General features: G+C 52.2%; 2 non-coding genes across 2 annotated transcripts; both read left to right on the top strand.

The window, feature by feature from the left end:
- The first annotated feature begins 3151 nt into the window (after positions 1-3151).
- TRNAS-GCU lies at positions 3152-3233 on the top strand. The gene has a single exon. It is a non-coding gene; the product is annotated as a tRNA-Ser (tRNA).
- A 1777-nt stretch (positions 3234-5010) lies between these two features.
- On the top strand, positions 5011-5084 carry TRNAT-UGU. The gene has a single exon. It is a non-coding gene; the product is annotated as a tRNA-Thr (tRNA).
- Positions 5085-15003: the final 9919 nt, after the last annotated feature.

The raw sequence follows: 15003 nt of genomic DNA, 5'->3' as shown, positions 1-15003 counted from the left end.
CCAGTCAGTGGAAGAGTTGGGAGTAGGACACAAGAGCCCTGATTTTCAAACTAACCATCAGATCTTGACTTTCAGACGTTGAATGACCTGAATAAAGTGCTCTCAGTTGAGCTCCAGACCAACAACAGTGCACAGTAATTAGTCAGCAAGTATTTGAGGAGAACTGCAATGTTAGAGAGAATCATGAACTGCTCAGAGACCATTAATGCAGCGAAGCAGCAAAATTCATCAAACATAGAACTGGTTATGACTTATTTCCTTGGTCTTAAAAGAGAACAACAAGGACCTGAGTCTCCTCCCTGTCAATAACCCCCTGCTCAGCCAATCAGGGTAGAGACTGAGGACGGGAGGCTGAGGGTTCTCACCAGAGAGCCCAAAGGATGGCCCAGGCCACCAGTGGGTATCACTGCCCGAGCACTATTTCAGCCCCACATTTTTGGGTGGGCCTCCCAGAGTGGGAGCTGCCGAGCACTCCCCCGCAACACACACACACACACACACACACACACACACACACACACACACACACACACACACACACACACACACACACACACACACACACACACACACACACACACCTCGCTCCTGGTGTTGGGAGGGGAACAGGAGAAAGGACAAAAGAAGCAAGAGACAAAGAGAAAGGAGGGAGGGATGGATGGAGGAAAAGGTGAAACAAAAAGGACAAACCCTAATGTCCCCACTGATTCTATGGGACAAAATCCCAAGTGTGAAATAAAATTCTGCCTCCTTAAGCTCGTGTTTTCCATGCCTAGAATTCAACTGTCACCAGATGGATCAGACCGAAAAGGTTTCAGACCTCGAGGAGGCTCTTACCTTCTAAACAGGGACGGCTGTTTTCTAGTAAAATCACTAAAAGGGAAGGAGAAAAGTCGAAAGAGGTTCCTCCTGGCGCTCACGTCCGTGAACCCGAATACTCTCTCAGCCCTCAAAGAGAGACCTGGAGAAGGAGACTTGCTGAAGCAAAGCCACAGGGGTCTCTGAGGTTTCCCTGGCCCCTCGCCCCTGTCCTGCCTGGCTGATGTCAGCATCTCTCTGTGAGGTCACCACCTCCCCACCACCTTTGACCAATAGTCTGAGGTCCTGCAAAAGGCCTTTGTGCTGTCACTGCCACATCCCTCCCTTGCTGTGCTAATGTCCTGCCCCTGCCCAGGCACTTTGGAGGTTTGAGCTACTCCCTGTGGATCACCCCACTCAAGGAGCGTTCGTTCTAGGAAGCAAGCCGCCTAGACAAGAAAACATCAGACGCTGCTCCCAATGCTACACTCAGTTTTTCAGAAATTAGTCAACTTTATGGCCAGAAGAGACGATTAGAGCATCTAATCTGACCACTTGAGGATCACTTAAGCTGCAGTTAAGCACTCTACCACTGAGCTATACAGCCACAATGACCTGAGAAGGACAAACCCTGCTTCATTGAGGTCCTTTGCCATTCCCAGACCACAGGCGGTTTTAAAAATGGGGTTTGATTAAACTTCTTAAATGTGGCAAACACCACAGCTTGCGCACCCACCGATATAGCTTCTCCCACTGACACAGCTGCCACCTCTTGCAAAGTGGCTTAACTACACCCACAGGAAAACTCTCTCCCCTCAGCACAGAGCAGTGGTTCTCAAACTGTGAGTCAGGACCCCAAAGTGGGACGTGACTCTGATTTAATGGGGTCGCCAGGGCTGGCATTAGACTTGTTGGGGCCTGGAGCTGAAGCCAAAAGTCTGAGCCCCACCACCCAGGTCTGAATCCCTCAAGCTCTGGTTTTGCCCTCCCCTCACTGGGGCAGGGCTCGGGCTTTGTTTCCCCTGCCTCTGCCCAGTGTGGAGGGGCTTGTAGTAAGTTGAGGGTTTTTTTTGGCAGAAGGGGGATGCAGTGAAAGGAAGTTTGAGAAACCCTGGCATAGAGCCTCTGAGTATGTCTAGACTTGGCTACCTGTGGCAGATCAGACACTGAAAGTGCAGCCATGGAGACACCACACACCAGCCTGGCCTAGCAGGCAAGAATCAAACCTCCACAGAAAGATGCCTGTTGTTTTCTAACCCATCTCCCTAAGAACTCAGCCACCACCACTTAACAAAGGGCCTTTTCTACACGATGGTTCTGGTCTCACTGAAGGGTCATTTCCAATGGTTTGCTCAGACCAGCGTTAGGGGAAATGGTGCCCTGGGCAAAGCTTGTACTTTGGCACTTCCCCATTGCCCCTGGACGATCCCCACTCCCCCTTTACCGCTAGCTCCTGCACTCCCAACCCTTGCACCTCCTTCACCCCTAACTCCTGCCCGCTCCTGTGCCCTTAACTCCCTGGGCCACCAGCCATTGCCCCTCTCCTGCAGCCCCTTCACATGGCTCCAGTGCTGGGGCCCCGCACTTGTTCTCCCTTTCCCTGGGCTTTGGCATCACTAGCCCCTGCTTAGCGAGTAGGGTTCAGTGGTTCCCAAAATGTGGGGCATGACTCCTAGGGGGACACAGAGGAACATTCATGGGGGCACCTCAGGGCCTGAGCCAGCCCCCATGGAGGGAGCAGCACTCAGCCCCACTCTGTCCCAGCTCTTCCCCAACCCCACCCTGAGCCTGGGGCTCTGGCTCCCAGCTCGGCCTCCACCCCCTTACCTCTGTCTGCACCTCTCTCCCCAGCAAGCAACAGACCATATCCCAACCCGAGATCTTGATCGCACCTTCTGAGGGTCCACAGCCATGGATAAGAGGGCACAGTGTGAAATGTTTGGGGACCACTGGCTTAGGATGATGTTCTCAATCACATCTATGCAGTCCAATAAAAGCTATTCCTCACCCACCCAGCCCTCCATCAGGACGGACTAGGTGTGTTCTGCTGCCCTTCACTCATGCAGGAAGGATAATAACATTTCATTCTATTCACTCCTAAAGTGATTTGTAACCCGCCACCAGCCAAAAGTGGTCATTTTGGGAAAGCGGCCCCATCATGCTGCATAGCTAGGCAGAGTAGGTGTGTCTGTGCAAACACGGTCTGTTCCTGAAGTCTTTCCCCCAGCTCCTCACTAGATGTGAGGGGGGAGCTCATTCAGCCCCTGCTTCCGCTTAGTATTTAAAAACTCCTTATTGTCCCGAGCTCTGCTGGCCTTAGATTTCTCCTCCTGTCCAGTTTTCTAACAGCTCAGATGAGGTGGCCGAGTGGTTAAGGTGATGGACTGCTAATCCATTGTGCTCTGCACGCATGGGTTCAAATCCCATCCTCATCGGATGCGTTTAGTTTTCACCCCTCCTTTGTAGACAACCATCTCCCCCTTTGGTACAATGACAGCTCAAACAATGTTGCTTCTTGCAAACAAAAACCTTCTCAGAAACTCAGAACTCCCTTGCTTTAAATAAAATGTCTAAATCCCAGATTTCTTTAAAAAAGAAATTCTCTAGTGCTGTATTTCTTAGTTTTTATCTCAAAAGGGAACATCCTCATCATCTCCCCCAAACACCCTGGGACCTGCCCAAATTATTAAAATACCCTCAACCCGAGCAAGGCCAGAGCAGTGAACCAGAGCTAGTGTCTAGGCCAAGCTGTTCTGAAGGAGGCAACTCCAACATTTTCTCCCTGCTTCCCTTGGCAAGGTCTGACTGAGAAAACAAAATTCCCCAAACTGAAAATTTTCTGCTGAAAAACTAATACTAGTCTGTTTGGGGACTTTGGTTTGAAAGTATTATTGTTATTATTCTCTTCTGATTTCTGAATCAGTTCAGTCTTTGTCCTCCAGGTGTGTTTCCACCTGCTGAGTTGTGGGGGAGAGAGGCCAAGTCATGATGTCTCTTCCCCTCTTTCATAGTTTCTTCCAACTTGCTAGGAAGCTCCTTTGTTACCATGTGAGTCAAGCAGTGTCCATTGTCTCTGTGCTATCTCGGAGAAGTCTGCATTGTACATGGTTCCTGGGATAGTCTTTGGGAGTGTGGATCCCTTCAATGGGCCAGCAGCGAGTCTGGCTCCTCCCTTGTCACACCTGAAAGGCTGGTGGGGGGCATTTCTCAACCTCATAACATATCTCAGTAACGCACACAGAGCAAAACTTCATAACTTCCCAACCAATGCGAGCACACACAATCCAACACGATATTAATGTTCAACAGATCAAGACTTTTGAAATGATACGTCACAAGGCAGACTTTGAACAAACCATGTCATCATTATATGAGAGTGGTGAATATGGGGCTTCCCGGTGCTGCTCTGAGCACAGCATGCCACACCTGGGCTTACACTGCAATGGAGACGTACCCTTAGAGTCCATCTCTCCTGGGATAAAGATGGCCCACACCTGACTCTCTGCCAATCCCCACTGGGCCCTGAGAAGTGTTGTTCATGTTTGTATTCTATAAAGCAGAGAAGCAGATGAAGTTTTGCTCCCAAGTTGTGTGTGTGATTCTTTGGACAGGTCTACACTACAAAATTAGGTTGGTGTAATTACATTACTTAGGCTGGCAATGCAGTTCTATCAAGCTAATCCCGGTATAGATAGTGGCTCAGCTGTCAGAACTTTCTGGAGCTATGAAAGGGGAGGGACCCAGCCTCTGTAGCAGGAATGCAGGGCAGGTGAGTTCACGGCAGGCATGGTGGAATACTGGTGGAGGCCAGTTATGGTGATATAATGACCAGCAGCATTTACACTGACATTTGTCACTTTAAGTTTGCTGCAAAAAGCACTAGGCCTCTCGTCGAGGTAGTTTTATTTTGTCACCAAAACAGGGCAATTTTGTCGCCAGACGTGGTATTGCAGTGTGTGCACCAGCCAAAAACTGCTGACCGAGGGAGCGTTGTGTGTTTTTCACACATCTGAGCAATATAATGATGCTGAAGTAACCTTGTAGTGCAGACCTGGCCAAAGATTCACACACACAAACACACACACAGCTTGCAAGGAAAACCTCACCTGCTCCTCTGCTTTGCAGAATCCAAACACAAGCAAAGCTTTTCAGGCCCCAGTGGGGATGGCAGGGAGTCAGGTGTGGGCAGACACAGTGTTGTTGCCACAGGCAGGCACCATGGCTTAGCTGGTTAAAGCACCTGTCTTGTAAACAGGAGATCCTGGGTTCAATTGCTAGTGGTGCCTTGTTGACTAACTATTGGGCAACCTAGTATTGGCTACTGTGGGAGGACAAAACACTGTGCTCTTTGGTCCAGCCCAGTATAGTTGTTTAAAATATATTCACGGGCACTGATAACAGACTTACTGAAAGTTTGGGAGTTAAGAGCTGATAGGTCAGTGTTCCAGCCTGTCACAGATGATCCTGCTTCCTCTGGGACAGGGGCAGATCTGGGCTCTCACACTGAATGGCTCGTTGTGGCTGCCAGAACCTGTGGGCAGCTCATTTAGTTTACACCGAGGGTTGAGTCCTGCTTTGTGCACCGTGTGTGAGAATGAAAATCCTAAACCGCCCTTTGAAATAACGAATGCAGCAGGACGTGTTATTGTCCCTGCCCCAAAGCAGACAGACCAATGGAGAAATGCCATTGAGTCCAGGGTAATACTCCACTGCCATTTTACCTTGTTTGCTTGCTAAACTCCCTCCCAACCTTGAGGGCTCCCAGAGCCCGGTATTGAGCCTGAGCCGAGATATCTACAGTGCAAATTTCCACCCCACAGCCCTAGCCTGGGAGCCTGCACTGGCACGGGGCAGCCGTGCGTGTTTCATTGCAGTGCGGACATAGCCTAGCGTTATGTCTACACTGCCATTAACACACCCAAGTCACTATTCTCAATCCCTGGGTCAGTTGATTCAGGCTTGTGAGGCTTGTGCTGCAGGGTTATAAAATTACAGCATAGACACTTGGGCTTCAGCCCAGCCTCCGAGACCCCACGAGGGGTGAGGGTCTCTGAGCCTGGGCTCCAGTCTGAGCCCAGATGTCTACGCTGTAGTTTTTAGCTCCACAACCTGAGCCCCAGGAGCCCAAATCAGACCATCCAGGCCAGCGGGATTTTGTCACAGTATAGATGCCCTCTCAGGATATGTCTACACTGCAATGTAAGCCCAGGGTTAGCAGAAGTCATGTCAGCAGCCCCAACACATAAACATAAACCACGAGGGAAAGACCCACCCCCCAAATAAGCTGGACAGTGTCCTTCTCCCTACGGTTCATAAGTCCAGCAACCAAACGTCCTTTAACAGGAGCCATCCCCTCTCTGCACCCCACTCACAGCTGTTGTCCTTAGTCAGTGCAAGCCCAGAGGTGCCTCTGTACAGTTCACGCCCCATCCTGGGTGGAAAAGGGGGAAAATAAGAAGGCACTGTACTCACTATGTTGTCTAGGGACTCACTCATCCCTCCACTGCCACCCTGTGTTAGGGTTGGTCTAACACCTAAATTTTAGTATTAGGACCCAGGACACAACCCCCTTGGCTTTGGAACCCCTGTCCCCTGCCTAGCAAGTGTTATTGAATTGAGGGTGAGTCCCTCCATCAGGGTCTGCCAAGCCCAGTTCTGCTGCCCTCGAGTCACACAACAAGGATAACAACCCTTTATTTTACTCCTGCCCCTGTAACATGGAGACTGGGAATCCAACACCAGCCACAAGTGATCATTTCGGCAAGCAACCCAACCTATTTCCAACATACTGTAAAATCCACATGCAGACTCATACACGAAATCTTGCAAGAAAATCTTCCTGAGGGGGTCTGAAGCACCTGCTGCTGGAGGGATGGAGGGAGCTGTGGGTTGGGATTGAGAAGCAGCGTGAGGAGGGGGGCCTGTGGGTTGGGATTGAGGGGCACTGGGAATAGGAAGGGGCTGTGGGTTGGGATTGAGGGGCACTGGGAATAGGAGGGGGCTGTGGGTTGGGACAGAGGAGAAGTGTGAAGAGGAGCAGGCTCTGGTTGGGAGTGAGGAGCAGTGAGCATAGGAGGGACTGAGGGTTGGGATTGAGGGGCACTGGGAAAAGAGGGGACATGAGTTTAGGCTGAAGAGCATTCTCGTTTGGGGATCCAGCAGGACAGGGGAAGGCAGCAGGTGATTCTAATTCCTTAGGGGTATTCTGTGTGTGTGTGTGTGTGTGTGTGTGTGTGTGTGTGTGTGTGTGTGTGTGTGTGTGTGTGTGTGTGTGTGTGTGTGTGTGTGTGTGTGTGTGTGTGTGTGTGCAGGGAAGGAACATGCTCTATGCCCAGAGACCTTTATTCCTCCAGGCTGCAAGGACAGAGGGGCTGTCAGGAAGTTGCCCCTTCAAACCCACACACAAAAAGGCCCTTCTGAGGAAAGGGAAAATCCTGAAGAGAAAAAGTAACATCAAAGAGGACTCCAGCAAGACAGCTGAAGATCTTGGTGAATAGTTTATTACCTGACCAGGGACTTGAACCCTGGACCCTCAGATTAAAAGTCTGATGTTCTGCCAACTGACCTAGCCAGGTTCCCAAAGCAAAAGAGCAAGTTGGTGCAGAGGAGAAACTAGTCAAGAAAACAAGAGCAGGAAACAATATGGGAAACCTGCTGCTCTCTCTGGCCCAGTCAGGGGGCTGTGCCGATCGGGTTTCCACAGTAAGTTTGACATCAATATGGTGATCCCAGGGAAGCTTGGGGTCCCCAGGTTGCCTAAGGAGGGGTGAACCGGCCCAGGTCGGAAACGGAGCAGGTCAAAACTCCCGTGCTGATCAGTAGTGGGATCGCGCCTGTGAATAGCCCCTGCAGCATAGCCTGGGCAAGGCAGTGAGACACGGTCTCTTTTTAGACACCTCCCCTCCCCGCAGAGACTGTATGGGGGGATGGTAGCACCCACTGTGGGGATCCTGAACTGGTGGGAGGGAGGCACCATGGACCAGGGATCGTGAAATGCAGAACAGGGACACCCACACACCAGGTGTCTTGCAGCAAGAGCTGCAGTCTTGATTTACAAACTGCAAGTGATGGGGAATTTACCACCTCCCTTACGGAGCTTGTTCCACTAGATAATTAGCCTCACGGTTAAAAAATGGTCATTTCCAGTTGGGATTTTCTGGCATCGACTGCAAGCCAAGGGGGTCTTGTTCAGTCTTTGTCTGGTGAATTAAAGAACCCTTCAAATCACATATTCCCCCCTCTGGGAATTTGTAAAACGTATTTAAACCAGTGATTAAATCGCCTCTTAACCTCCAGTCAATGAAATCAATTGAGCTTCCTCAGTCTCTCGCTGCAGACATTTCCCTTGTTTTTAAAGGCAAAAATCCTGATCTTTCCAATGGGAGCTGCTGCTTCAATGTTCAGTTTGGGGAGGGAGTTGGCTGCACTCAGAGATCTGCCCGCGGGTTACAATCTGGGATCCGAAGGGTCGAACGCAAACAGCGTTTAGATGGGACCGTTAGTGCCGCCCCCGTGTGGCCAAAGATTAGAACTGACCAGCAGAGTTTACAGCTGGAGCCTGGGACGCTCCTGAACAAACTGGGCACGAAGCCTCTTGCGTGGGACCCTCGCTGTGCAGCAGGAGGCGGAGGGAAGCTGATTGTCAGGGCTCAGGGCAGCTCCCTGCCATGCTGAGCCGGTGTCTGTGCTAAGCTCGGCATCAATCAGGTGATTCTGGGCAGTTCGGGGTCCCCGGGCTCCCACAGGAGGGTGAAGCAGGTCACCCCTGGAGCAGGTTAAAGCTGCAGGGTGACAGTGGGGTTGCTGCCCCTGTGAACAGCTGCTGTAGCACCGCCTGGGCAGGACAGGGAGAGCCAGTTATACCCCCCCCCCCAGCCTGTAACGGGGGCTGGGAGCACTCACACCCTGGGGACCCACCCGCCAGGGATCTACTGGGGGGGAGAGTGGCACCCACACACCCAGGATCTTGTAGGGGGGGACAAGGGCACCCACACTCTGGGATCCTCTGCAGAGGGATGGACACCCACACATCCAGGATTCTGTATGGGGGGGAGAGGTACCCGGACACCTGGGCGGGGGAAGGGGGCACCGAAACATCCGGGATCTTACCTGGGAGGACAGCGGTGCCTGCACCCCGACATGAGACAGGGGCGGGGGAAGCAGGAGCATTTCCCAGTTCCAGGCTGTCCCCGTCTGGCCAAGGCACAGAGCTCACAAGCAGAGTTTAAAGCTCCAGCTGCCAGGCTGCAAAACAAGCTGGGCTCTGTGGCTGGTGCCTGTGATCCCAGCACCTGAGGAGGCTGAGGCTAGCGGATCGCTTGAGCTCAGGAGTTCTGGGCTCTAGGGGGCTGTGCCGATCGGGTGTCCGCACTAAGTTCAGCATCAATATGGTGAGCTTGGGGTCCCCAGATTGCCTAAGGAGGGGTGAACTGGCCCAGGTTGGAAACAGAGCAGGTCAAAACTCCCATGCTGATCAGTAGTGGGATCATGCCTGTGAATAGCCCCTGCAGCATAGCCTGGCCAAGACAGTGAGACACGGTCTCTTTTTATACAGACACCCCCCACAGAGCCTGGAGGGGGGGATGGGAGCACCCACACGATGGGGAGTCTGACTTGGGGGTAGGGACGCCCCCCTGCAACACGGATCTTGAAAAGGGGAACAGAGACACTCACAGATCCCGGATGGGGGCAGGCGGGGGAAACCACACAGTGGAGCTAGTTCATGGGGTGGGGGACAGAGACACCCACCAGAGATCCTGGATGGGAGCACCCACATGATGGGGATCTTGAACTGGGAGCAGGGAAGCACCATGTACCAGAGGTTCTGAAGGGGGAACAGGGACACCCACACACCAGGTGTCTTGCATCAAGAGCTGCGGTCTTCATTTACACAGGGCAGTGAGGGGGAATTAACCACGTCCCTTGCAGAGCTTGTTCCACTAGATGATTAGCCTCATTGTCAGGGCGGCTTCAGGAAGTGCGGGGCCCAATTCGAAAAGTTTTGATGAGGCCCCGGAAGGGATGACTAAAACAAAAAAAACCCTTTAAAAACCCCTTTCATTTCTTCCATGTATTATTTACTTTCCATGACTATATAAATAATAACACAATTATCTATTACATACATTGCATCATATATTAATTAGCTGATTTGCACTTTCATATTAGGAAAATAATTTGTTTTGATAGTTCTCCAACTGATTTTCTTCACTGTTTATTTTATTAAAATTTATAAATATTTCCTTATTAATATAAAATTGCCCCCTCCCCCCCCCAGTGCCGCCCGGCCCCGTGGAAACAAACCCTCCTTCCCCAGCTCCGCCCCATTGAAACAAGGTTCGGTGGGGGCGGGGGGCAGGAAGAAACAGCACACATGGGGTGACCAGATCACAGCAGTAAAATAGGACCTGTCCCCTCCCTGCTCAGCCCCACCATCACACCCCTCTTCACCCCCTAGCCCCCCGCTGGCTTGCTGCATCCCTCCTAGTCAGTCCCCCACCCACCACTTGCCTCCTTTCACCTTCTCCCTCCCCTGCCAGAAACCCCCATGCCCACCCCTAGAGCCCCTGCTGCCTCACTGCTCGCCTCTGTGCCTACCCGCCACTTGCCCCCTCACCCTCCCCATCAAGTATAATGCCTCATTCAAAGCCCCAGGGTCACTATATTACTGCACACTGCAGTCAATCAATGCAGTTATAGATAAATCTCTGCATTATGCATTTTTGTGTAACTTTTATATGACTTTGTAGTGAACCTTGGTAATATGTTATAGCAGGCCCCAAATGTAGTGTAATTAAGGTAAAAGAAAAATGTCTTTTTGCTTGGAGTAGAATAAGATCTTCCCCCCACTTTGTAATCAATTGCCCTGTTGAATGGATGAGGTGTGAATTAGGAAGGTGTGGAAGGCAGCACTTCCAGACAGCTGCAACCCTTGGAGAGGGGCTGGGAGCCAGACGGAGGAGAGCTTTGCCCAGGCTGAGTGGGATGGAGTTTGGGTGCTGGGTGCAGGCTCTGGGCTGGGGCACGGGGTGGGGTGCAGGAAGGGTGGAGGGGTGCAGGCTCTGGGAGGGAGTGCGGAGGGCTGGGTGCAGGCTCTGGGCTGGGGCACGGGGTGGGGTGCAGGAAGGGTGGAGGGGTGCAGGCTCTGGGAGGGAGTGCGGAGGGCTGGGTGCAGGCTCTGGGACAGAGTTTGGGGGCCGGAGAGGGGGTGCTGGGTGCGGGAGGGGGAGGGGAGGGGACTGCCATCACATGTGGCTTCCTTCCTCCTCTGCTGCCCCTCACCACAGCCTCGGTGGGGAACGGGGCTGCCCCTTGCCCAGTGTTTGCAGGAGTGGTGGCTGGGGGGAAACCCAGTCAAACTCTGGTTTTACTCTTTCATTGATGGGTCACTTTAACCCATTACACACCCTTTCCCGCCTCTCTCACCCCGCTTTTCTACTGGGCTTGTTTGCTCTTTTCGGTGGAGCCAGATGAAAACCACAAACCTCAGCGAGAGCAACAGGCTGGAAGACTAGACTGAACCCACCACCCAGCCTAGTCCATCCCAGAGCCCAGGACTGAGGGCAAATGTCCCCCCACCCCCAGGCCACCTGTTTCCACTCCTGGCCTCTCCCAGCGCTGCCAGCGATTCTGTATGGCTGCATCAGGCGGGATTTCAACCGGACTCCCCCCGCTAAATTCACCCCTGTTTTGCAACCACTCTGCACCAAGAGCACCTTCCTTCCCTGCCTAGAGCTGCTGGATGGCTAGAAAGCTGAGCTGGGCATTTGATTGGTCTGGAATATTATCATGCCCCCCCTCAAAAAAACCTTAATATCCACACAGCTTTGGGGGGGGATAGCCCCCCCAAGACGGTCTAATTTATTGATGTAGGGCAAACAAAGGAGCCATAGTTTTATGGAAATATTCAGCCCCTACAGCGGTCTTGCAGCAGGGAAAGCAGAGTTGATGGGAAGGGAACTGGTCTGGATAGAAGCCCCAGTCCCCTTCCTGTGCAAAATAATTTGGAGAGGGGAATCAGATCACTCCGTGCCTCAGTTTCCCCTCTTGCCGGGGGGGGGGGGCGGGGGAGAGAAGTCTCAGTCTGCCGTGTTGCAGACCTTTTGCATTCTCCCCTCTTGATGTATTTGGTTTCCTCCTCCAAACCTCCCTCTCTCTCTCACCTGGAGTTCACAGCACTAAGTACCGGCTCGGGGCTTTTTTCCTGGGTTACATGATCCCGGCTTTAGTTTGGAACCAGACACAGACAGGCACCAACTCATCCTCAAACAGCAACACCACGAAAACCACAAAACCAGCCCAATATTACAAACCTGCGGGGAATCACAGGGTCAAACACTCACGGCTGGAAGCCCCAGCAGCTGCTCAGGTGAGTGAGGTCACGGCAGAGATTCCTGTCTTCCACCGGACCGGAAGCTCCCTCGGCGTCTCCTCCAGGTGAGTGCTGGGGGGAGGGGAGGGAAAGGAAGGCTGCAAAGCACATGTGCCTTCTCCCCCCTCCCCCCTCCTGACCTGCAACACCCACGCGGCTGCCTCTGCCTCAGCCCTCAGCCGGCCAGTGTCTCTGTGATTCCCTTTAAAAACTTTTCGAATGAAAATCGATTTCCAGACCCATCTCCAGTATGTTCAGGAGTTCGCTGAATGGGGGCGGGGGGCTGAAATGAATTTAAACTCTCAGCATTTTCCTGTGCAAATGAATAAAGTCCTAGCAGAGCTGTCCAGCAGCTGAAATCAGTTCCAGTCCTCGGCGTCTCTAAGAGGGACACTCAGTAGCTGAGGCATGTGGGACACTTCTGTGGTGAGGACAGGTGAAAAAATGCTGGATTCAATGAAAGCTGAGCCCATAGGAGGGGAAGGTGAACGGCAGCACCACACAGGGTCATAACACTCAGACACGGGGCTTCACTGTCACTGCCCCTGTGTTTTCCATCATTTCTATCCTAAGGAACACACCCTCCCCCTCCCCCCCACACTGTCACACACAACCTTCTCCCCTTGACCCCATCCCACCCCTCCCCCTCTCCCCCACACGCCATGGGACACAGCCTCTCGGTGACTCACCCAGATGGGGGCTTGTCTCTGCATCTCCCCAACAGGGGAGCAGAGAGCCGAAAGGGCCACAGGAGACCAATGGAGCTAGGCAGGAATAGAAAAGACTTCCCCTCCCTTCCCAAGAGTCCCGTTAATCTCACCCATGTGACATTCCAGCACTGGGTGGGCTCAAAGCACCAACCTTCCCCTCAGCAACGGAAGGGGGAACCAGCTCTAGCACATGGAAGGAGGCTCCCCACCTCTGCTGCTGCCATCCTGCAGCCTTTAATATGGATTTGTTTTAGCTAATGCAACCCCCCCCCCACACTCCACTAATCCATCCATGAAACATGGAGCCAAACTCTTGAAAACAAGGTCCAGTGGTGCAATGGGTTAGTGCCCAGGACTTACAGAGCAGTGCTGAGTGGAGTCATGCTGAGGTTGTGAGTTCAAATCTCATCTACACCCCTTGTTCCATTTAAGCAAATGGCTTCTGCCAATCATTTTGCCCTGCAGAAAATACAATTGCAGCTCAGAAGACACCGAGGTCCCCTTGCTTTACAGAGAGCAGGGCAGATTCCACAGATCTACCAGGCTCTGCTCTCCACCAGCCGCCTGTGTCAGGAGGGGTCAGGCAGAGCCCAGAGCACTGCCCCCGAATCCCCCTCAGTCTTTGCTCCCCAAACCACCTGTGTGCTCATCCTCTTCGCTGTGAGACTCAAACCCTGCCTGGCTTTCTGTATGTTGGGGTTTTGTTGTCTGTCGTGTTGATGTGCATGTGGGTCCTGTGTGATTTTGTGGATGCCTTGCATAGTTTTGTGTGTGTGTGTGTGTCTGTGTGTGTGTGTGACTTTTGCATGCAGATTGTTTTTTGCTAAGTATTCTTTTGGTATGTGGTTTTTGTGCTTTCTTGTTGTGAGCTTTTGCTGTATTTTTTGGTGTGGATTTGTTCTATGTTTTGTGTGGCTTTCCCTTATGTGTCTATGGCTCTGTGTGCTGGGCGGGTTTGGTTTTTGTTTATGTCTGTGTGGGCCTGTGCAGTCTGTGATGTTCTCATTCTCTCTGTGTGTGTTTGTCTCTCTGTTTGTATCTTCATGTGTAAATTCACTGGAACTTTTCAAACTCTCCACAGCTTTGCCAATTTTCACCAGGAATTTTACTCATTAACAAATTCTCACTTGTTCCCTACCAGTTGGTGACCATTGCCCCAGGGGCCTGTCAGTCTCAGGGGCCTGATTTCCCATTGACCCTTCCCCCTTCTATTGGGACTGGGAACTAACCAACCTAAAAAACCCCACTCAGTTTTAGTAAAGGGCCAACAGTCCCCTTACACAAGCTGGCCCTGTGAGGGAGGGAGAGCTCAGTGGTTTGAGTATTGGTCTGCTAAACCCAGGTTTGTGAGCTCAGTCCCTGAGGGGGCCATTTAGGGATCTGGGACAACAGTCTTTCTGTAGATTTGCCTTGCTTTGAGCAGGGGATTGGACTAGATACCTCCTGAGGTCCCTTCCAACCCTGGTATTCTATGATAGGGTCACCAATGTTCAGAGAAACTAGCACAAGCTGGGCCCATGGTGTAATGGTTGGCATGCTGAAATCTGAGTTCAAATCTCGGTGGGACCTTGTGGTAAATCCCTGGAGATCCAAGTGCTTTCCTGTCTCCAGCTGTCTAAGAATGAGCTGTTTACCTTGTGCTGAGTGACTCATTCCCACTGGAGCCAGGTCTTTGGTTGGAATGGGGTCTAGAAGTGACTATGGTTTGACTGGGTGTTTGGGATTTCTGATGCCCACAAGTTTGGCCCTTGTGCTTTCTACCACACTTTTCCTCTTGCCCACATGGCGCTTGAAGAAAGGAGTGTCAGGGCCAGGTTTCATAGTCAGGGAAAGGCAGGAGGGAGGCAGAGTCCCAGGCTGGAGCCCAGCACCTCTCCTCCTCTGGGCACCTAGGACAGAGGTGGCTGGTGCTGACAGCTCCAAGGGAAGGCTTAAAAGCCACAGAGCAACCAAGGGCAGGGCAAGAGGAGGGGAGAACCATGCCTATGCGTGGCCAGCAGCAGCCACAGAGACGCCCAGACAGGCTGCTCCCTGGCATGGCAAACACCCACTGAAAACCACCCACAGCCAGCTGCTGATGCTTTGTGGCCAACATCAGAAGATGGTAGGAAAGCAGGGCCAGCC

Source organism: Mauremys mutica, unplaced genomic scaffold, assembly GCF_020497125.1.
Source record: "Mauremys mutica isolate MM-2020 ecotype Southern unplaced genomic scaffold, ASM2049712v1 Super-Scaffold_100099, whole genome shotgun sequence".
NCBI lineage: Eukaryota > Metazoa > Chordata > Testudines > Geoemydidae > Mauremys > Mauremys mutica.
The sequence above is the reverse complement of the archived record's forward strand: the minus strand, read 5'-3'. Positions and strand labels throughout refer to the sequence as shown.